General features: G+C 43.0%; 1 long non-coding RNA gene across 1 annotated transcript in view; it reads left to right on the top strand.

The window, feature by feature from the left end:
* The window catches only part of LOC138260817 (uncharacterized), a 99,351-nt gene that overhangs the window by 22,389 nt on the left and 50,443 nt on the right, over positions 1-26,519 (top strand). The window lies entirely within an intron of this gene.

Here is a 26,519-nt window from a genome sequence, read left to right as displayed (position 1 = left end):
CATTGATTGCCTAATAGAGGGCCCCTAGAATTATGCCGCAAGGTAGGACCACATTATGCAGGAGGGTTTACTAAATTATGCGGCATAAAAAGCAAAATTTGTGGCATGATACAGCATATTTTTTATAGTATCAGTTCATTATTTTGCCATTTTTACATAAGTAACACTATCTGGACAACGGTTTCGCCTTACTAGTACCAGTGTAACACCCAAAAACAGCAATATGCAACTGAAAGGTGAATAGTCAACTTGTGCGAACTGCCTTCTGCTGCACAGTAACAGGCGTTGCTGCATTTTTTGTGACTTTTGATAAGTTTAAACTAGAAACATTTTTTTGGTACAATCTGCAAATTATGCAGCAAATGATGGATTATGAGGCCAATGCCACAAATCAATAGGTATGCAAAAATCGCAGAATCGCACTATTCAAGTGGCCCTGCCTATAATCTAACTATGAATTTCAAAATCCCTATTATGGGGTATAGTGACCCCAATCAAATTATCTCATTAACAGTTAATGGATCAACCAGCTTTATCAAGTACGTTTTTCGAAAAAATTAGTCCTGATTACTAAAGTGTACCTTTATAAATTAATCCCTAACCTGATCTGTGCAGGACTTTTGGAGTTACCTAGGCTAAATAAAACGCTAAACAGTTGCCATTGAACTTGTTCTGCCATGCTTGCCAGCCTGCCAGCGTCATATGACAAAGATGCTAAAATGTCATACTTACACCAACACAAATGGACAGTGCAATTGAAGCCTCAAGCTTCATGTACAGTTTACTCAAAGCATGAGTGCTTTAGGTAGGATGAAAAAAAGTGAGGGGGTGCTTTAAAATATGTGGGGCCAAAGAAGATTAACTAAGAATCTTTTCAAAGAGGCTTGGCCTATGTCTTTAAAAGTGTAGCTTCAAACATTGAAACCAAAATCCTGTGCTTCACCCAGCATGCCACCTGACCAGTATTTAAGTGCCTCATTGTATGATTTCTGTGACTGCATCTAGACATTGTGTGCACCAACCAGCACATAAACCTAAAAGATGCCAGACTTCTTGGCTCTACCAGTGCTAATTAGCAGTATCAGCTGAATGAAATACAGCAATGATTTGGTTGTGCATAACTAGAATTCAAAAGTTTCAATTCTGAAAAGATAAGACTGTGAATTAAACATTACTAAGACCTGTGGAAGGAACACTAGTCTTTTGAGTCTTTCATTCACTCATTCTTCCCTACTTGCTACTTTCTTCTCCATTTTTTGCTCTTTTAGACAGGTAGACCCCTTTTCTCCCCACATCTTTTTTAAATCCTCCATCGGCGTATCTCAAACTTCATTTCTTTCCTCTTCGGAACTGTCTTTTCAATCTCTTCTGCACATACTTGCTTTCATATCCTCCACATCACCAACCCCTTCCTCGTGCAGACAACCCACCCTCTCACCTGTAAGCACTGCATTTTCATTTCCTTTTACACTGTCCATATTTCGGCAGCTGTGTTGGTACTAATGTGACCGTCGCACAGCGCACCCTGCAGAAAGGCCAAGCACTGGAAATGCATGTCGTCTGCACACCTTTAAGAACCACTGACAATCACTGTGAGGAACTCCCACTGCCTCGGGTCTCTACTCTAAAGCGCTCATAAGTGCACATACGAAAACACAGTTAAAACCTGAACTTATTCAAAGGCCTGGGGGCGACTCATTTCAAAGAGCGCGCTGTGCAGGAGTCAGGTGTTAAATTAAAAAATACAGAAACAAAAAAGAGTAAATACTCTTAAGGAATGCAAGATGAATTTAAATGTGAAATGCTAAGAGGGATTGCATCGTTGACATAGAACATGTTAAGGGTTTTTACAGAAATTGTTGAGAAATTGATGCCGTAAAGTTAAGGACATTAATATACAGTCTGATAGGTATCCGTTTCAAAGTCGGCTTTTCAATTACTGTCGGGACTGAGACACCGCAGGACCCTCCCCATTTAAAGTCCTCAGTCACAAATTCCTAAATTAGCTTCCACATGCTTCTTTCATCTTCAACATATTAGCAGTTTTGACTTCAGAATATACATTTCTTTTATTAAAGCAGTGGTTAGTGCACGATTAGAGTATAGCAGCTTTCTAAATATCACACTTCTGAAATATGCTCTACTACACAAACTTCAAATGTATCAAAACATGGCAGTGAGAGTAATGCTAAATCTACCAAGGAAACGCTCGACTGCCCGTCATCTAGACCCTCTTCCTTGGTTTCCAGTTCATAAGAGAATTACATATACAGCTTTCACTAACTGTCATAAAGCCTTTTATGGTCCATGCGTCATTTTTGTAAAAAGCATGCTTGAGGCTAATGGCCCGCTCTCAAATTGCATTCGTCCAAAACAGATCTTCTAAAATCTTCTAAAATATGGAAAATAAGGCAAGGACGGTGGTCCTTTTGTCTTGCGGTTTCTAAGTTATGGAACACACTTTCTATCCAGCTAAGGGTACAGGTAAACCTTTAACTTTTAGCAAATTGCTAAAAACCTATTTATACAAATAACGTAAAGCCAGATGTGCAAAGGTCAGGATTTGCGACTTTATATTGCGAGATTTAGCGACTCGAATTTTTTGTCTCAGACACTGTTAGCGATTCCCAAATGGGTCGCAAGGGACCTGCCCCTTTAATATTCATGAGGCAGGTCGCAAATTGTGACCCGTTTGGGAAAGGCCTGCACTCACAGGGATGGTAGCCTGCTGGGGTCAGCAGACTACCACACCTGTGGCTGCTTTTTAAATAAGGCAGTTTTTTTTGTAATGCAGCCCATTTTCCTTGAAGGAAAACAGGCTGCCTTACAAAAAACAAATTAAAAGTTTCCTTTTCATTTTTTCAGAGCAGGCAGTGGTTTAGCCACTGCCTGCTCTGAATTTTTTTTGCACCCCCATTTACAAGGGGGAAGGATTTTCGAGTGGGTTACCACCAATTTGAAATTGATTGTAACTGGTTGTTTTGCAACAGCATGCATGGTTGCAAAACAATCATACATTTCACTGCAACTCGCTATTTGAATGGGACACCCTTGGCATGCCCCTTCCTAATAGCAACTCCAGACCCATTTTGTGATTCGATAAATAGATTACTGAATTGCAAAATTGGGTTTGTACATTGGAAAATGCTTTTTTTTTGGTTGCAACGGTTGCAACTAAGAAAAGGCTACGTACATCTGGTCCATAGTTACTTTTCAAATCAAAGCAAAATTCATTTGGTGCTAATCTCATAAATAGTTACCGAGTTTAGATTGTTTTACCACCAGAACACTATTTTTTGTTACTCGCCCTCTCTATAAAATAAATTAACATAACATAACGTCCACTGTTATGTCATCTGCTTATTGTATTAATGAAATGTGATGGGAGCCCAGCTTTGGGAGAAAGGTTCTTCTACTGTTTGGGCTTTATAATAGTTCAGCATTGTAAAGGCTGCGTAATTTGGCCTATGCTTCCACCACCACGTAGCCTGCTAAAATGTTTAATGGTGAATTTTGAGTCTTGACAGGACAGGATTTCCAAAGTTAATCTGTGCCTTAGTCTAATCTAATGGTTAGCAGAAAAAGCATGATATTCACCGGTACTTGCTCCAACACCTATTTTTCTAGCTTTTCAGGTAAAGTATGCTAAACAGTGTATGTCACAAAAGTTGTGGCAGCAGTGTAATATTTCCTCACATACACTGGACTAAAACAGCACTTACAGGAGCTATACAAACTTCCATAACACACAAAGAACAGAGATGGCTTAGTTAGTTGCAGTACAGGCTTTCCCTCATACACAGAATAGATACAGAAAAGACCAAAGCAGCAAACACACACACACACACACACACTGTGACCCCTCCACCCCCATGTATTACTTGGGAAGACCCAATGCAAACTTAACTCACACTCATAAGCAGACAGCATCCGTGCAGAGCCTACCATCAAGGCCTTCTCTTTCCAACAGTTTAGTCCTTCACATGTTAGGAGCAATGTGTTGACTCACGGATGGAAGCAATGGCTTTCTCCGAGGGGGTCCCCTGTTCCAACAGTTCTGATGGATACATCAACCCACAGATTCCTCACCTTAATAATTATCTCTTCCATGCTTCAGACTGGTCTGGGAAAGCTTCAGCTCTGCTGATCTGTTAGGTGGTGCTCAGGGACGTAGCTTCAGGGGGGCGGTGTTTGAGGTGTTACAGCCCTCTCATAAATGTATTTTCTGAAAAATAATTGGGTGTACAGGTCCATTCAGTCAGGTATAAAGAGAGGTGGCTGTCGGATTTCATCAGGAATTTTCATTTTCATATATACACAGGCAGAAACGCACATGCACTCTCATCTTTTTAGAAAGCCTTTAAAAAATGTTTTCTCTCACTTACTACTCCTACCAATCTTACTGATTTTGGGGGTTTATCTCCCTTGGTGGGACGCTTCAAGTGTGGAAATTGTGCGGTGTGCCTGTTTATGATAGAGTCTAAAGAATTTCTATATGATAATATTAAAATGTAGTTGAATGAGTTATGTAATTGTAATTCTATAAATGTTGTATACACTAATTTTTGTTCATTTAATAAAATCTACATTGGCCAAACAACGCAAAAAGTGTGCATCCACATTTGTCCACACCACAGTCGCCTACGATGTCAGGTTGCTAATGCCCCATTGATGGATAACTTTATTGAGAAAGGACACACTGTAAATGACTTTCACCGGCAGGTAATCACCGTTGTCAAACCACCAGAAAGGGGCGCCGATTTGGGTGCGTTTCTTAACAAGGAGGAACTAAAATGGATACTACGCACCAATAGTCTACATTCTGGTTTGTAAAAATAGAGGACTAGACTGCACTCATTTCAGGCTTATGAACTTGCCAGACACAGTGACTTTGTGGGACTTATCAGCTCTTTTGGATGTGACTTATCTTGCTATGGTGTACCACCTTAATGGTTGGTACCTTCTAAATTATTCATTGTAAGTATGTTATGGGTTTCTGTATACATATACCATTGGGACTTGCTTTTGGGTTTTAGCTGCCTGTGGCAGTATTAGATCTATAGGATGTCACACATGCTATTCATTTTTTTGTCTTACTAATCAATTATGCTATTTCCATTTATTGCAGTTGGCATTCCTTTGTATTTTTAGCATGTCTTGACTTGAAATGTTCTGTATATGCTATGTCATCCTACTTCATTACTGGGGTTCTAAGGAATTGTTAATTCGAAATTTACATTTATATATGCTATTTCCTGACATAAATAAATACTCCCTTCTAAGATGGACCCTATGCTTTCTCCAATTTGTATTCAGTTTTCTTCAAAATTGCCACCACTCTTACTTAAATTCACTTCCTGGTTTATAATCTTTGGGCATGCTATGCATGTCTGCTTTAGGCATCAGGCATTCTTTCCCTTGCATGCTGACACATGTGTACACTTGTATATTTGTTAGGTGAGAGACATCATTGGGATTATTTGGCTATCTAACCCTAATTCCATTACACTTAGTAACTGGTTTGACCGGGTATGGAGGAAACATCTTTTCCAAGATGGTTGCCATGTTTTCTTAACTTTTTATTCACATTCTCCTCAATATGGCCACCATTCTTACTTAAAGGCAGTCCCCGGCCTACAAACACTGGGAGTGTAAGAGCGTCTAGTCTTATTTGCTCTTTGATAATTTATTTATAAGGGGATGTGTTAGAGGTTCGATTGACCTTTTGACTCCGATAAGAGTGTTCCACCATAGATATAAAAAATTATTCATGACCTAACCAGCAACAATGCAATTTGTTTTAACAAATCATTATCAGACATTTTGAGTCAGTAAGCTTTACTCATCATGGCCCATGAGGCCCTGAATAACCACATCTTTTGGTAGAGTTAGAAGGTTTATTTCCCTAAATTAACAATGCCAATGTCACGTAAAGTAATCTTAAAACCAAATGATAAACATGAATGAACAACACAGGGTGACCAAAGCATCAGAAAAATCTCAATCTAACCAAAGCATTTATCATTAAACATTCAAGAGTTACCATACAAATGAATAACAACAATAAATGAACAGTAGAAATGGGAGACATCTAGACTCAACACATGAATAAAATGAATCCTTTGTTAATAATATTTGTTTGAATATGGACACATTAACTACCCCTCAAATTCGAAGAGCATGTTTGGCCTTCATGCAAAAAGGGAAATTGACAAAAGTTAATTTGGAAAACATCTAGCTAGGGCTCTAACAAACTAGTGGTTGGTACTTAAAAGAAAAGAATCAAAATCTATAACAAAGACAATTTCATTTTGTTATACCTCATCAGTCAAGTCTTTGTTGGCAGGGGAAAGTGAAGAGGATTGGTTTAGCCGTGATTGGGCTCTAAGTTAACTAAACCAACTTAGAAAGGGCATCAAACTAAGGATACAGCATCAATTGCATTAACAATTCATAATAGCAGTAACTAAACTATGAGGCTAAAAGGCTATAAAGAAAAAGACATCTGGAACTGTGCTCCACCTGGTAAGTGCAGTTGGGATTAGTCAAATCCACAAAAGTAATTTCTCGGGCTCTCATTGGTCAGTACGTCGGGTGTTTAAAGTAGAACCAATAAACAATAATTCTTAAATCTGGGATAAAGTTAGGCAGTCTTTCACATGTTGATGATTGGTTCCTCTTCTCCAGTTCCCATCACCAGTTTTCGTCAGGTAACTTTAGCTGCAATCATAACTCCAGTCAGTGAAGCCATTGTCTAATCCTGGGAACTTCATCTTCTCACGCACCAAAATGCATACAAATGTATCTGTAGCTAGTACATCCCACTACAGCAGACAGTTCTCACAAAATGTTTAAGACATCAACTAGTTTAACATTGCAATATTACAAATCCATTTGGTCAGCCTTTGTGAACAAAGAACAAGTGTGAATTCTGCTGAGATAGAAAACATTTACAAACATTTATTTATGCCATGAAGCTTAACATGAGGCCTTGTCGACTAGGCCCATAATTTCACAATTACTCTATAGCTAGTAAATTTAAGCAAATACATTTCATTAACACCTTAATATGGTCCACTAATACATGTAGTTATGCATGTTCACATTATTTCTAATCGGTTCATATTATTTATTTATTAATTATTAATGTCGTACATGTGATGGTTGCCACCTAGGTGGGCACATTTTCAAAACACTCGATTTCTCTATGTTAGCATAATTCATGCCAATTCTTAGTTACTAATCAATGCCAATTTATTAGTAATTGATTCAGTTTACACAATCCATCCTCTGATGACTAATGTGTCATTATACCTTACATCACATAACGCATATTTTTCTTAATCTAAAATTTTGTTTCTTCATAATCTCTGACATTTTCCCTTCTTCTCCAATTTTCATCAAAATATCTGCGCCGCCTTTTCTCTATTTTTATTTCTTCCATCCTGTGTTAATTTTTCAGTTTTCATTCTTTGTCTTTTAATTATAGTGTACAGTTTACAAGATCCCATTATGCAAAAGATACCAATTATGATCATTAATATTGACTGTAATATGTTCCTAATTATACCTTTTCCTAGGTTGCCCAGCCAATTTCCCACAGTAGTAAAACCTTTGCCGACCTTTTCCCAAAGTCCAGGTTCTTTTAGAACTTTTAAGTCAGAGTTTATGTCAGTCAGATTGTTAATAAATCTTTTAACTCCTCTACTGTTATCAGGAATATACGTGCAACAATGTTGCCATTTCAGCATTTTACAGACTCCACCCTCCTTTGCTAAAAGGATGTCTAGCGCAAGGTGATTCTGAAAAGTCATAAAACGTACCACAGCCATTTCAGTGTCCATTAAGGCCATGGCTCCAGAAAAACTAGTCAACATGTTATCCACAATAATAAAAAACTTTTGGATTTTCAAGGAATTTAGAATAACTCCCACTGAGGGAATAATTGCTCCAAATAAATCTCCAATTATGCCAGAATAGGATTCTCTCTTTGATCTAGCAAGATGTAATTCATTTACTTTAGGTGTCTCGTTTATTTTCTCAAGTTGATAAATCTTTGGGAAAACAATTCCCAAATCACATGTGCCATAATATTGCCTTGGAAGACAGTAATAGCCATTCTGTCCACAGATATAACAAACCCCAGAAATCGCTGGGTCTTGTCCATTTATCACAAAAGTCCATTTACTCTGGCAAAGAAACACATGTCTGCATTCATTCACAAATAAAGTGTCCGTTCTGGAATGTGGTCTGTATACACAAAACGTTCCTACAAGTTGCACATCTAAAGCTAACTTCCCTTGTGTTATAGTTATAGTTTCACTAAATGTGTGGTTGTTTCTAAATGTCATTTTCACTAAACCTTAATCTATTTTCTCCTTCAATGCCTTTCTCCTGTCATCAGTTTGATGTAGAACAGTCTTTTCTACTGGTGAATCAAGCATGTGAGGTTGTTTCTATGAACGTTAGCTGTGCCAAAGGTTAGTGTAGGTTCACAGAAGCCTCTCACTAATTCTATATTATTTTCCCTTGCTAGGCTACTCAAGTATCTGATAATAGGAACAAAAGAAAACACTAAGGGGGTCATTCTGACTCCCGCCGGCCGCGGTAACCGCGGTGCCGGCGGGAGCCGCCAGAATACCGCTGCGCGGTCAGAAGACTGCCGCGGTTATTCTGTGTTTCCCGCTGGGGAGTTGCACCCGTCGCGAATTTCAGTGTCTGCTATGCAGACACTGAAATTCTCAGTGGGGCCCTGCTACGGGGGCCCCTGCAGTGCCCATGCCATTGGCATGGGCACTGCAGGGGCCCCCAGGGGCCCCACGACACCCCATACCGCCATCCTGTTCCTGGCGGCCAAAGCCGCCAGGAACAGGATGGCGGTATGGGGGTCGGAATCCCCATGGCGGCGCAGCAAGCTGCGTCGCCATGGAGGATTCCCCAGGGCAGCGGAAAACCGGCGGTACACCGCCGGTTTTCCGTTTCTGACCGCGGCTGTACCGCCGCGGTCAGAATGCCCTTGGGAGCACCGCCAGCCTGTTGGCGGTGCTCCTGCGGTCCCCGGCCCTGACGGTCCATGACCGCCAGGGTCGGAATGACCGCCTAAATCATGGTTTGAATAAAAATACTGTATGTATTCTTGGTTATAAAACCTTGTTAATAAAAGACTGCAACTAATTCCATATATTAGTGGCAGGCTATAATAAGTCATTCCTTCTTCCACTGATGAAGGAATTTCCCTTCAAACATAATATTCTCTCACATTCATTGTCTTGATATATTCATACAGCAAGCAATAGAAACCATTAGAGGAAAGATCTCCTTGTGGATTATCTTCGTGCAAATATTTCTCATCCTGTTTAAACTTGTCTAATTCTGTAAGTGTAGTAGTAGTTTCTAAAAAAGAGGTGTGATTGGTTTCAGCTTTATTCAGAAAGCTCATGCCCACAATCAATAGCAAACAAACTGTCATGGATACAATTGCTAAGCCAATACCTATATATTTACAGCACCTATAGTCTCTAACCTGCTTGTTGTGACTACCCATAATCTGTAAAGAATCAGAAAGTAGAAGAAAAAATACAACTATGCAGCAAAACCAGAAAAATCTTCAATCTTCTTTGCAGTTATTTACATCTTTGAGTCTATTTTCCAGAACTGTCAGAATTCAGTAACTGTTGTCAAACATCGGTTTAGCAGTTTATCAAATCAGGTTTTTTTTCAAAGTCTTTTCAGGTTGCTTTTAATATCCCCTTCCTTTCTCAGTTTCACAGAATTTTTCTCAAAGTTCTGTTCATGGACCAACTCCATGTATCAAAGTATTGACCTGGATTCTCACGATCAAAACAAAATGACAAAAATGTTCTTTGCCAATCACTGGTTGTAGCATATGCCCATTCATGGCCTGAATATCTTCGATTTGCAACTCATTTTCTTTTCAGTCTTTGATCTCCACTTAATTCTCCATCACTCAAATCTTCTCTTCCTGTGGTGTCTACGATTGTTGACACTGTGACAGAGTCTTTTCTTTTAACTTGTGATCTTGGCCACTTATCTTCTTTCAGTGTTCCTTTTGTCAATGCTCTTTTCAGTGCTGGGTTTACAGCTTCTCCCTGCTGTGCAGGATTTTGACTTGACATACCTGCAACTGGCTCCGGAGGAGTCAGATCTGTTTGACTCTGATCTAACTCAACTCCTTCCACCGGGTCGGTGGGCTGTTCGGCCTGATTTTTTAGATTGTCTGCTTCTGGAAGCGCCCTCCTCTATCTAGACTCTCCTGCTTCCTCAGTTGAGACTGGTTCAATGTCAATTTCCTGTAAGTCCTCCATTTGTCTCTTACAGGGGTATCTGGATTCTCCTGTTTTCTCAGAGTCTGTTTCTGACTCTCCAGTTTCCTTCTCTGCTTCTGGAGTTTGTCTGGGTGTTGTTGGTACTCCTAACAACTCTTTTTCATTGTCCAAAGGACAGCGTGCTTTTCAAATGTGACTGGCATGTACCCAGTTTGGGACTCCTGCACACTTCACAGCAGTAGTAGTAACTAGTACTCCTTGGTAGGGGCCCTTCCACCTGGGCTCCAGACAAGTTTTCCTCATGTGTTTTCGGATTACAACCCCGTCTCTAGCTCTCAGGTTGTGACTCTGATCTTGGGATGGTGCACAGTTGTGTCCTCCACCTGATGAGAAAGAGAGCGAACCACATCAGCCGGACCCATGCAGTAATCCAACACCATATCATCTGTTATGTTCACAAGAGCATTTTCAGGAACCACTGGCAACCTCATTGCTTGGCCCATGAGGATTTCGTGCTGAAACAATACAGTTTTTCTTTCTGGTGTATTTCTCATAGTCATCAGAAGTAACGGCAGTGCATCTGGCCGTTTCAGATTCATAGATGCACACATCTTTGCAAGTCGTGACTTCAAGGTACCATTCATTAGTTCTACGAGTCCTCAGGCTTTAAGGCGATAGCTACAGTGCAACTTCTGCTCATTGGTTAAGGCTGAACATAGTAATTTAATTATTTTGTTTTGAAGTGACTTCCTCTATCAGATTCTAAAGAGACCACAAAACCAAAATGTGGTATTAGTTCCCTGAGCGGTAATTTTGCTATGGTAAGGCTGTCATTCCTTTGTGGGGGCAATGCTTCAATCCAGTGACTAAAAATGCAAACAATCACCAACACATATCTCAATCTTCCCACATAGGCATTTCAATGAAATCAATTTGCATTTTGCTGAATGGGCCTCCAGCTCATCCAGTGTGGCTCATGTTAACAGCTGTTCTCTTACCCACATTCATCTGTTGACAGATGATACAGCGGTGGTAAACTGCTTTGGCAACCTGTCTAAATTTTGGATTAAACCATGACTGCTTGAACGTTCGAATCATTTCATCCCTCCCAACGTGTGCTTGACCATGATAATATTTAGCCATTTGAGTCAGCAAATAATTGGGCAAAACCACTTGTCTCTCCCCGGACACCCAAATGTCATCTTCCCGCTGCACACATTTTGATTTAACCCATGTTTTCTTTTCTTCTTTGTTAACACTTTCCTGCAGGCTCTTTAGCTCTTCCCAGGTATCAACAGCAGTCAATGCATAACTTGTACCAACGTCTTCTTCTGGGAACTGTTCCCATTTGTCTTTAAAGGATAAACAACTCAATGCCCAAAACCTTGCAACTTGATCTGCGTATCCATTTCCCATTGAAACAAATTCTTGCGAACTCTGGTGTGCACTGCATCTCACCACAGCAATCTTTTCAGGCATTTGTAAAGCTTGTAACAAATCATGGATTCTGTCACCATTTCTAACTGGTGAACCAGAAGAGGTTGTGAAACCTCTCTGTCAACATAGCTGGCCAAAGTCATGCACTAGTCTAAATCCATACTGGCTGTCTGTATAAATAGTAACTTTAAGCTGTGCAGAAACATGACATGCTCTAGTTAGAGTCACCAACTCAGCTACTTGTGCAGAAAATACTTCCCGAAGCCAGAAAGCTTCAAGTATACCAGATATTGTGCACACTGCATATCCTGCTTTTAATGTTCCCATGTTAGCTCTTAAACAGGAACCATCAACAAAAATAATTTGGTCATTTTCTTCCAATCGGGTATCTCAAATGTCAGGTCTAGGTTTAGTGCACAATTCAGTAACTTCCAGACAGTCATGGTCGACATCATTCAATTTGTCAATTTTAATTGTTTTTTTAAAGGAAAGTTGCTGGGTTAGGCACTGTACACCTTTTCAGAGTAACATCTTGGGAACCTAAAATCAAGGTTTCGTATCTGTTCAATCAAGCATTTGTGAGATGCTGTGTTTTCATCCAAGTGAGCAAAACTTCAATGGAGTGAGGGACAAAAACAGTTAAGGGATGTTCCATCACAATGCTCTCACTCTGAGTGAGGCTCAATCCAACCTCTGCCACTGTTCGCAAACAGCCAGGCAAAGCTGCTGTGACTGGGTCCAAAGTAGCAGAACAATATGCCAAAGGGCGGTTTACACCATCATGTACCTGTGTCAAAACAGAAAGTGAACATGTATCACGTTCATGACAAAGCAGCATGAATGGTTTTGTGTAGTCAGGCATTCCCAAAGCCGGAGCTTTGCACAGCCCTTCTCTCAACTCTGTAAAGGCTTTCATACAAGCTTGGTCTAACTCTAGAGGGTCAGTAACCCCTTTGTGAGTGAGCTTCTGCAGTGGTTTGAAAATGATTGAGAAATTGGGAATCCACTGGTGACAATAGCTCACCATTCCCCAAAACATTCTGACATCTCTTTGTGTAGCAGGGGGATTCTTCTGCAGTATGGGAGTGACTCTTTCTCTAGAAATCTTTCTAGCTCCCTTTTCAATTTGATGTCCCAAATATTTCACTTTTTTCTGGCAGTACTGCAATTTTGCTGGGGACACATTGGCCCACATTTTGACAATGGTGGTAAAAAACGCCTACCGCCACGGTGACATCCACCAAAAGACCGTTGCCGCAGCTACTATCCGTCTGCCATAATATGACCACAGCCGGATTTCCGCCACAAGAAGGGCCGAAGTCTGGCTGTGGTCATACTGGCGGATGGTGGTATGGTGGCACAGCTACCACCAGCACGCCACACCAGTAGACCGCCGCCAGCAGTAACATGAAAAATAATACGGCTGGTGGTGGAAGACCCCCTGGATCCAGGTAAGTCGTGTCTCCGACAGGGGAGGGAGGTGGGGGGTGTTGTGTGTGTTTGTGTGGGTGTGTGCATGTATGTGTGAGTGTGTGCGTGAATGCGAATGTGTGTTTAGTGTTGTTTGCATGCGTGTATGAATGTGTGTGAGTGCGTGTATGAACGTGTGTGAGTGCATGTATGTATGGGAATGTCAATGCGTGTCTGCGTGTATGTTTTGATGTGTGTGTGGATGTGTGCGTGAATGGATGAATGCATGCGTGTAGGTATGTGTAGATGAGTGTGTGTCTGCGTGTGTGTGAAGGGGGTGTGGCTGTAGGGGGTGGGGGTGTTTGGTGAGGTTTGGGGGGTGGGGGCCTCCTATCAGTGACAGAGAAGGAATTCCCTGTCACTGATAGGGTCTACCGCAATGGTTTTCGTGGCGTTACGAATGCCACGAAAACCATGGCAGTAGGCAGGGTCATTATACCACTGGCGGCACAATGGCAGCCGCCGGGCTGGAGATGGTTATCTCCAGCCCAGCGGCTGCTACTGCCATGGCGGTCGGAGTGGGACATTGGCGGATTGGCTTCAGCCAGCCCGCCAATGTCATAATGTGGTGGTAAGTACCACCAGCGTGTTGCCGGTACTACCGCCACATCAGCTCCGACCAACGGGGTCATAATGACCCCCATTGTGTCCCTTTTTTCCCAAAAGATTTATTAAGCCAATAGGATCTTGCCTGCATGCTTCCTTCGTTTTTGAAGCAACCAACAAATCTTCAATGCACTGAACCAATGCTGATTGGAAAGGCATTCCCAATGTCTCCAGGCTCTTCTTCAATATCTGTTTAAAGATGGATGCGGACTATGAAAAACCTTGAGGAATTCTGCAACAACAATATACGTGATCAAGGAATTTAAAGCAGAAAGTAAAATGGCTATACTCATGAAGAGGTACAGAAAAGAATGCTTGAGATAGACCCACTATGGTGAACCATTCAGTGTCACATGAGATCTGAAATAATATCACTGCTGGATTTGGCACCACCGGACAACATGTAATCACAATATCATTGATTTTCCTCAAATCCTGAACAATCTGAAATTTCCTACAGGGTTTTCGTGATCCCATGACAGGAGAATTACATGGGCTGCTCAGCAACCTCTTTTAGGACACCTTGTCCTATGAACTCTATAATTATAGGTGCAATCCCTTCAATAGTGTCTTGTGTCTTGTTTCATATGATATTGGGGAATCTGGGGAAAAACTGCATTTGGCTTGACTGGGACTTTAACTGGACTAACTCAACTCCTTTAACTAGACTGATGTCTTTCCCTGAAAAATCACATACTTTCATCTTAACTGTTCCCTGTAGGTCGGAAGGAAGATCTTGTACTGTAAAGACAGGAAGGAAACTGATCAATGGGTATTCTTCATTTACTGAGTTACAGTTGGTTTCCTTAGGCTGATCATCTTAATCATCACTATTTTTTTGATTGCCAATCCCATCATTCGAACAGGTAATTGAACATCTCGTTTTGCATAGCAAGTCCCTTCCTAGTAAGGAAACTGGACTCAAGTCACAAACTACAAATTTGTGTAAGTCTTTGAAATTTCCAGTTTTAACTGGAACTAGTTCTGTAATCAGGTTCATCAAATACTGATTTGCAACTCCCATGATTTGCACTGTTTTCCCTTTACGTTAGAGACTTCTCCAGATCTTACAGTGGAATGTGTATCTCCTGTATCGACTAAGAATGAGTCTTTGTGACCTATTACCTTTCCCTTCACATATGGACCCTTTTGGTCTACTTCTAATGAAGCTGCCAACATGCATTCTTCTTCATCTGAACTCTCACTCATCAACTCATCTTTCGATTCATCCTCACTGTGTAATGGGTATTGGCGTATTGTATTATTACTGGTGTTAAACCATTGACCTGTACCCTACTGAGGCAGCATCATCTGCTGCTGTTCAATTGGGGCTTGAGGTACCATTTGAACTTGGGGCTGCATTTTCTGTGACTGCAGCATCTGCCAACGTGGTATTTGCATCTGTTGCATGGGCTAAGGACCTTGCACTTGAGTCACATTTTTCTGGAAATTAAACTTTTGACCTCTCATTCTTGGTCCTCTCATACTTGGAAAAAGATTGTTTTCATTCATCTGTGTGACAACACTTTCCTGTTCTAGCATTAGACACTTCCACTTCCAATGTCTGAGGCCACCACAAGCGTAGCAAGGTAACTTCCTTTTCATTGGCTGCATATCATTCTGAGTAACTACAGTGCTCAAATCAATGCCACGGTTCACATTTCCTTTTCCAGCACGACCTCTACCTTTCGCCTAGTTCTGAAACAACATGTTTCCCTGCTGCTGCTGTGGAAAAATTCCCTTAATTCCTGATTGTGCTGCCTTAATCTGGATCACCATTGCCTTCTCTTTCAACTTTCTCTGCTTCAATTCAATCTCATCACTAAAGTTCTTGGCATACTTTAATACTTCATCCATCGGCTTTGCTTACCAGCAAATAAAAATGACTCTTAATCATCTGGCTAATTTCAGGGCTCTGTCCTTCAACAAATCTGAACACAAAATGAATCATGTCTTTCGGCTTAATTGTATCTGTACCATTGTATTGTTTGAATGCTTGCAACAGTCTTTCGTAGTAGGCATGTATGGACTCCTTTCCTTCTTAAGCTATCCTATCTGTTCTCTGCCAATCAATATTCTTGGGAGAAATTCTTGTTTTCAAAAAATCATTGACCTTGTAATAGTACTTCATTACATCCTGAGATGGTGAACCTGTAGACAGATCTCGTGGGGGCTCTCTCGTTGGCCAATCTACACTCCTTTTTCATTCAACCTATAAATCAGCTGTAACCACTATAACAGGGTATTCAAATCTTCCCACAGGCATTTTGCAACCTTCACAAACCTGCCTGTTGTTGGTACCATTCCACTGGCTTCTCTCTCAATCTTGGGTAGTCATTTGTAACAAGGGACATGTACAACATTCACCCCAGGAATTTCTCTAATGCTCCCCATGTCTGAATGTTCTGGATTAATTCCCTAATGTGAATTTTCATTCCCAGTATTCTCATGTTATCCATATCCTTAGAGTCAAATTATAACCTCTAACTTCTTCTCAAATGCTTTTTTTTCTCAACCTCTATGTTGCATTTCTCTGCCAGGTCTGCTAATCTCTGGCATTCCAATCATGCTTTTTTGGTAATTATTTTGCACAAGAAGCGCAATTCATCTTCTCTATATGAGTCAATTCTGTTCAGTTCAATTTTTCCCTCAATTAATTCCTCTACTTCTAATTTAAGCCTGGTCAAATGTAATGGACTTCCTCCATTTGAATCTCTTGCCGTGCTATTCAGCCTTTTCAGTCATTTTTTAATTGCTGAGCTGTCAAACCTTGTAATGAGAGTTATTACTTACATTGGGCACTTATTGTAACATTACATATGGAGTCTCCGGAGTCATCAAAAATGGGTTAGGACCTATGTCTGGACTCCCCGGATTATTTGGTGGAGTCCTGGAATAATTCAAGTCAATTAATGGACCTGTCATGTCAAATGTTTGCTTCATCTGAGACATGACTCCTGTATTTACATTGAATCTTTCCATTTCTACACTTGAATTCAAAATGTTCTGTTCATTGCTCTTCTTATTTCCCTGAGCAAACAATGGTAAAACGGGACCAATAGTAACAGGTACTGACACAGCGTCTGGATTTGGTTGGACATTTTGATCTCTAGAGTACATTACTCCTGTATTCTGACTTGTCAACGCAGATGTATTTGTTTGTGACACTGTTATGGGGGTGTATCTCAGGATTGTCTGGACTTGCATAGGGGATATCAAATTAGGTGTAGATTTTATTGAATAAATGTCGGCTTCTGATAAACCTGTCTCATTTGGGAAGCTTGTCCTGTTGGCACCATTAAACTTGTTGCAGTATTTACAATAGGTACGTCTGGATAAATCCTAGGTATATCAATCTGCGGCATAGAGGTCTGAATTGTGGAAGTGGTAGGGATGGTAGGGTTAAGCTGTACTTCGCTTTGTGTCGCTTCGGTGGGTACTGGAGCAGTAGGCTCGGCACTAGTACTGGGGCCTGTCTCATGTGCTGCATGTGTTGGGGGATGACTTCTCAATAGTTCCAAAATAAACTCATCATCATTTGAGTCTTCATCATAGATTAAAGACTATCTAGAATCTTTTGATTTCTGCTCCTTTTCCTCAGAAAAATACAAACCCTTCTTCTTGGCATTCTGTTTGGCATTGTGCTCGTTCTCTTGTGTAACTGCAGGAAACATCTCAATTCCCTCTAAAGTCTCAGTTCTCCAAAATGTGGCTCACTATCCCATCTTGCCACAGCTAAAGTCTTTGCAGCTTTTCTCATTCTCCTCTCGAAATTTCTGTTGCCTTTGCTCTCTGGCCACTGACTCCCAAATAGCTAATGCTTCAAATTCTGCAGGTCTCGGAGGAGGTTTTGAATCATACAGTACTCTCCTCAAGTTCTCTAAGATTCTCATATTAAAGGATCCATGGGCAGAAAACGCTAAGCTCCCTTCCTTTTCTGTATCTTTGCACCATTGTTTTAACCAAAGACATGGTGCAGCACCTTGTTATTCAAGTACTATATATGCCAGTGTGCCTTCTGGCGGTGTGATTTCTCCTATTCTAACTGGAATTAAAGCATCTCCCCTTAGGTCACTCTTTATTGCTTTCAAAAATTTCATTTTCGGGTTAAGCAATCCTTTTATCAAATCAGAAAGTAAATATCAATCTCAAAATCATTTTCACTTGCCTTTCTCAACCAATAATTCTTCACAGTTGTCCACTAATCCATTCGCGACTTTTCTCACCAACCAACGTGTCCCAGCATGGACCTAGTGATGTCACACTCACATGTACAGCGGCTGACAAAGCCCTCCAGCTTGTCTTCCTCAGAACAGATCCACACCAAACTAAGTGCAAATATCGCGAGCACCAAAGAAAAATCAATACACCAAACTTGTCTGTGTACTGCAGGTAGGAAACACAATCGCTTCGGAAACCCTTCTGAATTTTCAACTGCGGCTTTTAGCTTTAACAGATACTCCTTCAATTCCAGTTTCCCTGGCTCGCAAGAAAAATTCAGTCAGCAAATTCTACCATTGACTGATCATCAGATCCTCCTGGTGCACTTAGGAATCACCAAATCTCTGTCAAAACTAACACTTCCTTTTAACACACACTTTATGAGTTTGTCAACCACCCCTGATTGACCTATTAAGCAGGCCAATTCTACATATGTTCAATAACTAATACTCCAGAGTCTTAGACCATGCAGGGTCCGTATACCAACAACCATGTGGGCAATTTTTGAGCACTAAGCACCACACACAAGTGAAGTTCAATGACTTCCCTACATACACCCTTTGGAGTATGCACACTCCCTAAACAACTACACTGGAGTACGCAAACTCCCTATTACTCACAAACATCACAATTCACCTGCAATTCGCTCAAGCAGTGCAAGTACAAAATCTGTTGTATACATAAATCACACTAGGAATGCTGAGGACATCTTCAAACAAGCACTGGCAAAACCCACATTTTTGGGAATGTCATCAAATGTTATCTCTACATTAAAGACATGATAATCTCTTTAGGGGACATACCCTTTTGTTTCTGAAACTAGAACTGGGGACAACTTAAGGAGACATAACCTTCAATTTTGTCAGCAAACTGTGAGACCATGGAGCTCTCTTTAAGGAGGCGAAACTGTTTACTTTATTATCTACTACTGGGAAACTATGGCAGCCTGTTAAGGAGAAGTAACCATTTACTTTATTATCTATAACTGGGAAGTCATGGCTGCCTCTTAAGGAGGTGTAACCATCTATTTCTGCTACCAAAAACTGTGAGCACGTCTGGTCTTATTTGGTCTTTGATAATTTATTTATAAGGGGACGCGTTAGAGGCTTGATGGACCTTTTGACTCCGTTAAGAGTGTTCCACCAAAGATATCAAAATTTACTCGTGACCTAACCAGCAACAATGCAACTTGTTTTAATCAGTTTACAAATCAGTATCAGAAATTTTGAGCCAGTAAACTTTACTCACCATGGCCCATGAGGCCCTGAATAACCACACCTTTTGGTAGAGTTAGAAGGTTTATTTCCCTAGATTAACAATGCTAAACTTTCAAGAGTTACCGCACAAATTAATAACAACAATAACTGAACAGTAGAAATGACATATATCTAGACTTGACAGGTGAATAAAATGAATCCTTTGTTGATAACCTTCGTTTGAACATGGACACACTAACTACCCCTCTAATTCGAAGAGCATGTTTGGCTTTCATGCAAAAAGGGAAATTGACAAAAGTTAATTTGGAAAACATCTAGCTAGGGCTCTATCAAAATAGCGGTTGGTACCTAAAAGAAAAAACAAAAATCTATAACAAAGACAATTTCATTTTGTTATACCTTTCCTGAATGGAACAGCAAGCAGAGACTTCTTTGTCAATGGGGCATCCCTCAAGTCTTCATTGGCAGTGGAAAGTGAAGAGGATTGGCTCAGCCACAATTGTGCTCTAAGTTAACTGAACCAACATAGAAAGGGCATCAAACTAAGGAAACAGCATCAATAGCATTAACAATCAATAAAATTAGTAACTACGCAATGAGGCTAAAAGGCTATGAAGAAAAAGACATCTGGAACTGCAATCCTCCTGGTAAGTGCAGTGGGGATAAGTCAACTCAACAAAAGTAATTTCTCAAGCTCTCATTGGTCAGTACGTCGGGTGTTCACAGTAAAACCAATAAACAATAATGCTTAAATCTTGGATATAGTTAGACACTCTTTCACACGTCAATGTTTGTCTCCTGTTCTCCCGCTCCCATCACCAGTGTTCATCAGGTAACTTCAGTTGCAAGCATAACTCCAGTCAGTGAAGTCATTGTCACATCCAAAGAATATCAGTTTCTCACGCACCAAAGATACACATTTATCTATAGCTAGTACATTGCATTACAGCAGACATTTCTCACAAAATGTTTAAGGCATCAACTAGTTTACCATTGCAACATTACGTCCATTTGGTCAGCATTGTGTGAACAAAGAACAAGTGTGAATTCTTCTGAGACAGAAAACATTTACAAACATTTATTTATGCCATGAAGCTTAACATGAGGCCTTGTCGACTAGGCCCATAATTTTCACAGTTACTCTATGTCTAGTAAGTTTAAGTAAATGCATTTCATTAACACTTTAATATGGTCCACTAATTCATTTAGTTCTTCATGTGCAAATTATTTCGAAACTGTTAATATTATTTCTTTATTAATGTCATACACGTTACGGTTGCCACTCAGGTGGGCACATTTTCAAAACATTCAATTTCTCTATATTAGCATAATTCATGTCAATTCTTAGTTACTAATCAATGCCAATTTATTAGTAATTAATTCAGCTTTCACAGGAGCACGACCCGTGTCTGCTTTTGGCTCAGGCTTTCTTTGTCAATAATTTGCTTGAATGCTGGCACATGCCTACACCTTATGCTGTTTAGGTGAGTGATATAGTTGGTAACATGGGTTATAAAATGCTGACTTTAACACATGTAATAATTTGTTTGCCCCGCTATCTTCTAAACTCTGTTGGTTCCAATGGGGACATCCAATAACTTGTTTTGCTCTAACGTCATTTGGTAACTTGCATGCTGCACAATTGGTTCTATTACTGATAATTTGGTAGTAATTTATTTTTTTGGGTTCCACTAATTACTGTTAATTGCCCATTGAGGGCCTTGATTGAGGATAAAGGTTTATTTTAGTGGGTTGTACAATTAGAACCCTTCTGCTGGCTACTCACTGAGTGATTAGTTTGCTTAAGCATGGAATGACTTCACAGCTTCATGGCACATAACCTTGCATTGGTGTACTCACAGAACAAAAAGTGATTGGTTTCTGTAAGCATAGATTGGGCTGGGGGCGTAGCCACGCAAGATGGCCAACAAGACGCGCCTTTGAGAGGATTCCGCATCCTCAACAAAATACTTTCATTAATCCTGCCCAAACGGGCATACCGTGATGGATCGCTATTTGCTGGGCCCCCCTGCGTGCCTGTGATTTTGTGGGGCTCCCAGATTGTGGTGGAGGGCCGTGGGCGTATCGCTGGTACTCGCTGCCTAACTGGTGTCAGCAGAAGTGGGCCTGGAGTGAAGGACCGGCTGGGTGCTGTGGCTGGATCTGACTCAGCCAGGGCTCTTAGTCTAGAGTGCACCAGCGTGGAGGAGGGAGTGCTGGAGGAGAGCGCGGCAGGGGTGGGAGAAGTTGTCTCCCACTGTCGCATGGTGCGCAGCCCGGTTCTCCTGGGCCACGTGGTGTTGGAGTGCAGTGGGCCCTAACTGGTGTCAGCAGTGGGCCTGAAGTGAAGGCCCGAGTGGGTGCTGCGGCCCGTACCTGTCGTGGCCTGGGCTCGTGGCCTAGAGTGTAGCAGCGCAGATGAGGGAGAGCCAGAGGTGAGTGTGGCAGGAGTGGGAGACGAGAAGTCGTCTCCCTCTGCTGCACGGTGCGCGGCCTGGTTCTCCTGGGCCAGAGTGCAGGTGCGCCCATGTGGTGTTGGAGTGCTGAGGGCCCTCAGAGAGGAGCGCCATAGCTGGGCCGGGCTTGGAGTTGCCCGGTTCGGTGGTGAAGGATGCGGTGCAGTGACACCGGGGCCCCTGAGGTGAGCGTGCTGGAGGAGGGCCCTGCTGGGGGGCATGAAGACCGACGTGGATCCTGGGCTGGGGTGGGGCTGGCCCTCGGGCCTGGGGCCAGAGATGCTGCTGGAGGCGGCCCCTGATGGTGCCTGGGCTTGGCCTGGGGGGTCTCTAGGTGGCGCAACAGTACCAGCGGCGGGGAGGAGACACTGGGCCCTGAGGGTGTGTCTGGACCCAAGTCCCAGATAGACCCCCTGAAAGGGTGAGGGGGGTGACACTATTTGACTGCAGAATACAGGTGGTCGCCAGGACGTTTTGAACTGGTGAGGGTTGCCTCTCGCCCCCTGTGGCTTCTCCTGCTGTCAAATTTTGACTGTTGCACCCATTTGGGCCCCCACTGATGGGTAAGAGCAAGCGACCAGCCCCGTTACAGAGAAATACAATGCAGTTATACACCACACCTGCTCTATTGGGGCAACAGGAGACGTGCCTGACCAGGCACGGGACTGATGTGGAGTTGGTAACCCCTGGGTTTGAGACCACGAGAGCTGAATTGTTGGCGGTAATTCAGGGGTCTAGAGAGACCCTGAAAGAGAAGATTGAATTAGTGGCAGTCGAGGTCAATCTCCTTTGGGAGGACCTCCGGAAGGTATCCGGAGAGTATGTCCCGTTGCAACAATATCCAGCTTATTGGGTTCCTGGAGCGGGCTGAGGGGTCATACATGGAGGCCTTTGTGGAGCATTGGGTGCAGGAGGTGCTGAAACCAGTGGGACTGTCTCCAATATTTGCGATCGAAAGGGCGCACCGTGCATTGGTTGCTCCCCCTAGGCCAGGGGCACCCCCGCGGGCCATCATAGCCCGTATACTCAACTATAAAAACAGGGATTGCATATTCCTGGCCAGTCGTGGCATGGAGTCAGTTCACTTTGACAATCACAAGATTTCAATATATCCAGATTACACCAACAAAGTACAGGGATCCAGGAAGGGATTCTTGGAGGTCAAGGCCAAGCTGCGAGTGCTGACCATGCCCTATATGCTGCTGTATCCTATCCGTCTAAATTTCCTTCATGGCGACAAGTCCTATTTCTTTGATATGCCAGACGAAGTGTGGAAATGGCTGGAGATATGGGACAAATTACCTCGTGGGGGAGTGAGACCCCAGAGGAAGGGCGATGGCACTACACAGGGGGCCCGTAGGTCAACATGGAGGTCTCGGGAGGCCTACTGACAGTTGGAGTTGTCACCTAGAGAGGGGGCGAATCGGACCAGGGTCGAAATCCAGGAAGACGGCAGGATGGCACTGACATGACAGGATGTGACAATTGGGTCCATGGAGACCGTTGATGCAGATGGGGCGATGGTTGTAGAGATTGGCACATGACTGTGCAACTGCTGGATGTATTGTGCACGCCATGTTTCTGACTTCTTGTCCTCCCTCCTTTCCTTTTTTCTTCCATCCATTCTCTTTTGTCTGATATGGAGCTCTGGGAAGTGAGATCAGATTCCATCGAGCACGGCTGGTGGAGCTATGGATGCCTCAATTTCTAATACTTGGTCACCGGTTGGGACGTTATTTGGTTTGAGGGGCGTGACAGCCTCTCTTCACTATTAGTGGTAGGCCATGTTTCAGTGTGACAGGATTAGGCTGTGGGTCCTGACAGCATGGTACTTTATGGATGAGCAGTGCTTATTGTTTCATTTGTTTTGCTGCCTGTCCGCGGAGGGGGGTGTTAAGTGTTTTGACTTGTTTCATACTGCTCCTCGGTTTAAGAAGGGGCTGTGTTCATACAGTGCATGTGTGAATTTATACACATCTCTAATATCTGGAAGGACATGGGAGGATGATGATTCAGGGCGGTGGGACGGCTCACTCAGGCTGGGGGAGGATCGGAGATCATTATGGCGGAACGCACAAACATCTTGAAATGGAATGTCAGGGGCTTGAAGGGCTACTCCAAATGTTATAGGGTACATTCATTCCTCCGCCGTCATAAAATACAAATAGCAGGAGACCCATTTAGTGGAGTAGGAGGTTCAGCGGTTGGGGAAGAAATGGAGATGCAGCTAATACTCTGCAACTTACTCTTCTTATGCAAAAGGGGTTGCCATTTGGATCGCACCTGGGGTGCTTTTTAGACACACGTATAGTGAAGCAGATGTGGAGGGTCGCTATGTGTCAGTCCAGGGGATGCTAGATGGTAGAGAGGTTATACTGCTTAACACTTATGCACCCAATATAGATGATAAATTATTCTTCATGCATTTACAAGAGTTATTGGAGGGCTGTATAAGGACACTGATTATATGGGTAGGGGACTTCAATTGTGTCCTGGATGGCTGAACAGATAGGCACCCCACCCGACAGGGCACTAAACTGCTGATGTCGACCTTGCTCACAGCAGTTATGCATGACTTGGGGTTCAGGGAAAGCTGGCGGGATTTACATCCAGAGGGTCAGGAATTTACATGTCATTCACTGATGCATAACACTTACAGTCACCTGGATCGTATATTAGTGAGTGGCATGGATCTGCAGTCCTTGGTGGAGGCGATGCATTTGGGTCGGTTCCTATCTGATCATGCGCTGGTGTAGTTGGCGTTGCAGTGGGGTCCAGCTGGGCAGCATGTCCGTGGCCGGCATGTGCCTCCGGATCTTTTAGCGGATCCAGCCTGCCGAGAGACTACTGTGAGTGTTCTGATGGATTATGTGGAGTTTAATTGTCAGTCTGCGACCACCAAGGCACTGGGCTGGGAGGCACTTAAGGCCGTCATGAGAGCGGCCTCTGTGGGTGTGACATGTGGAGTGCGGTGCCAACTGGAGGCGACCTTGGGGATGCAGAAACGCAAGCTGACGGTTCTGCAGGGCTCTGGGGAGACATCGCAGGAAGTGCGACAGGAGATGCTACAAGTGCAGCACTTCCTGTGCCGTTCCTCCTTTTTCCGGAAGTTACATAGTTTGCATATCTCCCTGGTCTGGGCCGGACATCGTAGTAGGGTGGCATTGTCGGTTCTTGAACGGGACATGGAGGATGGTGGTGTCGCCCTGCCTGATTTACAACACGCAGCACGATGGCTGACAGTATCAAGTAATTGGGAAAAGAGGTTGTTTCTTGGCATGTTGGGTGGTGCCTCCCTGGTGCAATTACTGATGAGAGGAGGAAGGTCGATGGAGGGAGCTCCTTATCTGGTGAGGCAGACCGGGGCAATCTGGGAGGTGTTTGTGAGTAAACTGCTGGGTAGTGCACCGTCTGACAGGAAGCTGGTCATCTGGGATCTTGCACTGTTCCGGGCGCTCAACGCCGATATGTCTATGGATCGTTGGAAGGCAAGTGGCTGCCCGACTAGTGGGGATCTTTACCCTGGGGAGGTGTTCATTGCGTTCCCAGAGGCTCAGGAAACTTTTGAGGTGGGGTCGGGCCAGTTTCTGCAGTACGCCATGTTGGAAAGTGTGGCGTGGGAGATCTGGGTTGGCTTCCCGGCTGCCCCCGCACCCATCCCATGTGCTGGGAGGCTTCCTCCGATAGGGAGAGGGGAGGACACCTCATTTCATTGTTCTATAAAGCTGTCAGAGGTGATCAGGTGCTACCCCAGTGTGTGGCACCTGCTGCATGGGCGAGGAAGTTGGAGGAGCCGATAGCAGACGCGGATTGGGCACAAGTGTGTATGTTGGTGAAGAAAGTGTCCTGTAATAATAGATTTAAGTTGCTCTACTTTAACTTTTTGCACCGCGCATATGTGATCCCCAAGTGCCTTAATCGAATAAATCCTGATAGGGAGGCAAAGTTCGCGAAACGTGGACAGTTAGACACCAGTTTTTTGCATCTAGCCTGGACATGCGGAGGGGTTCGGGATACTGGGAACAGGTGGTTCTGAAGATAACAGAAGGGACTGGCATAGCGTTACCCTTGACCCCGAAGGCTTGCCTTCTGGGAGTGGTACCTAGACCCAGGGGTCGACAGATATATCATAAGAGTGCCTGACTAGCATTGCTGTTAGCCAAGAGATGAGTGGCTATATGCTGGATGAGTGCTCGGGTTCTCTGGGAGGCATCATTGCAGAGGGATCTCCTTGAATGGGGAGTGGCGGAGGAAGTGCATATGCGTAATACCTGCAGGGACGGGGGGCCTCTGAGGCTGTGGCGCTGTGGGGGTCCCTACTGCACAATTTTACAGAGGGGGATGAATGTGATTCTCCTGACAGCTCAAGTGAGGGGGAGTGATGTGCAGACACCATTGTTGTGTTTTTCTATCTACGATTGTAACGTTTGCTGACGAATGGTGTTGCCGGGTGGACTCCATGTGTGATTGTTGGGTCACCTGGGCATTGATGTGCTTTGTGAAGCAGGGTCCCAGCTCCGTTTGCTACGTGATCCAGCATGGTATGCACTCCCCTTGCCCATGCTCAGGCCTCTGAAATAGTTCCTTCATTGAATTACCGAAATGCACTGCTTGTTATGTTTTGTGTTATAGTAACGTTCAATCATGTCTGATGTCAGACATGATAAAAATACCAATAAAGAAAGTTTTAAAAATAGCATTGATTGGGCTCACAGTTTTTGTGGCACCGATGACTATATACACTGGTCCTGATTCCTTACTGTTCTAGGACACATTCACTGGTTTATTAGCTTCATTTATCATCCTGATCCAAGTGTGGGCACAGC

Source organism: Pleurodeles waltl, chromosome 10 (assembly GCF_031143425.1).
Source record: "Pleurodeles waltl isolate 20211129_DDA chromosome 10, aPleWal1.hap1.20221129, whole genome shotgun sequence".
Taxonomy (NCBI): domain Eukaryota; kingdom Metazoa; phylum Chordata; class Amphibia; order Caudata; family Salamandridae; genus Pleurodeles; species Pleurodeles waltl.
Note: the sequence above shows the minus strand (reverse complement) of the source record. Positions and strands in the feature narration are given on the sequence as shown.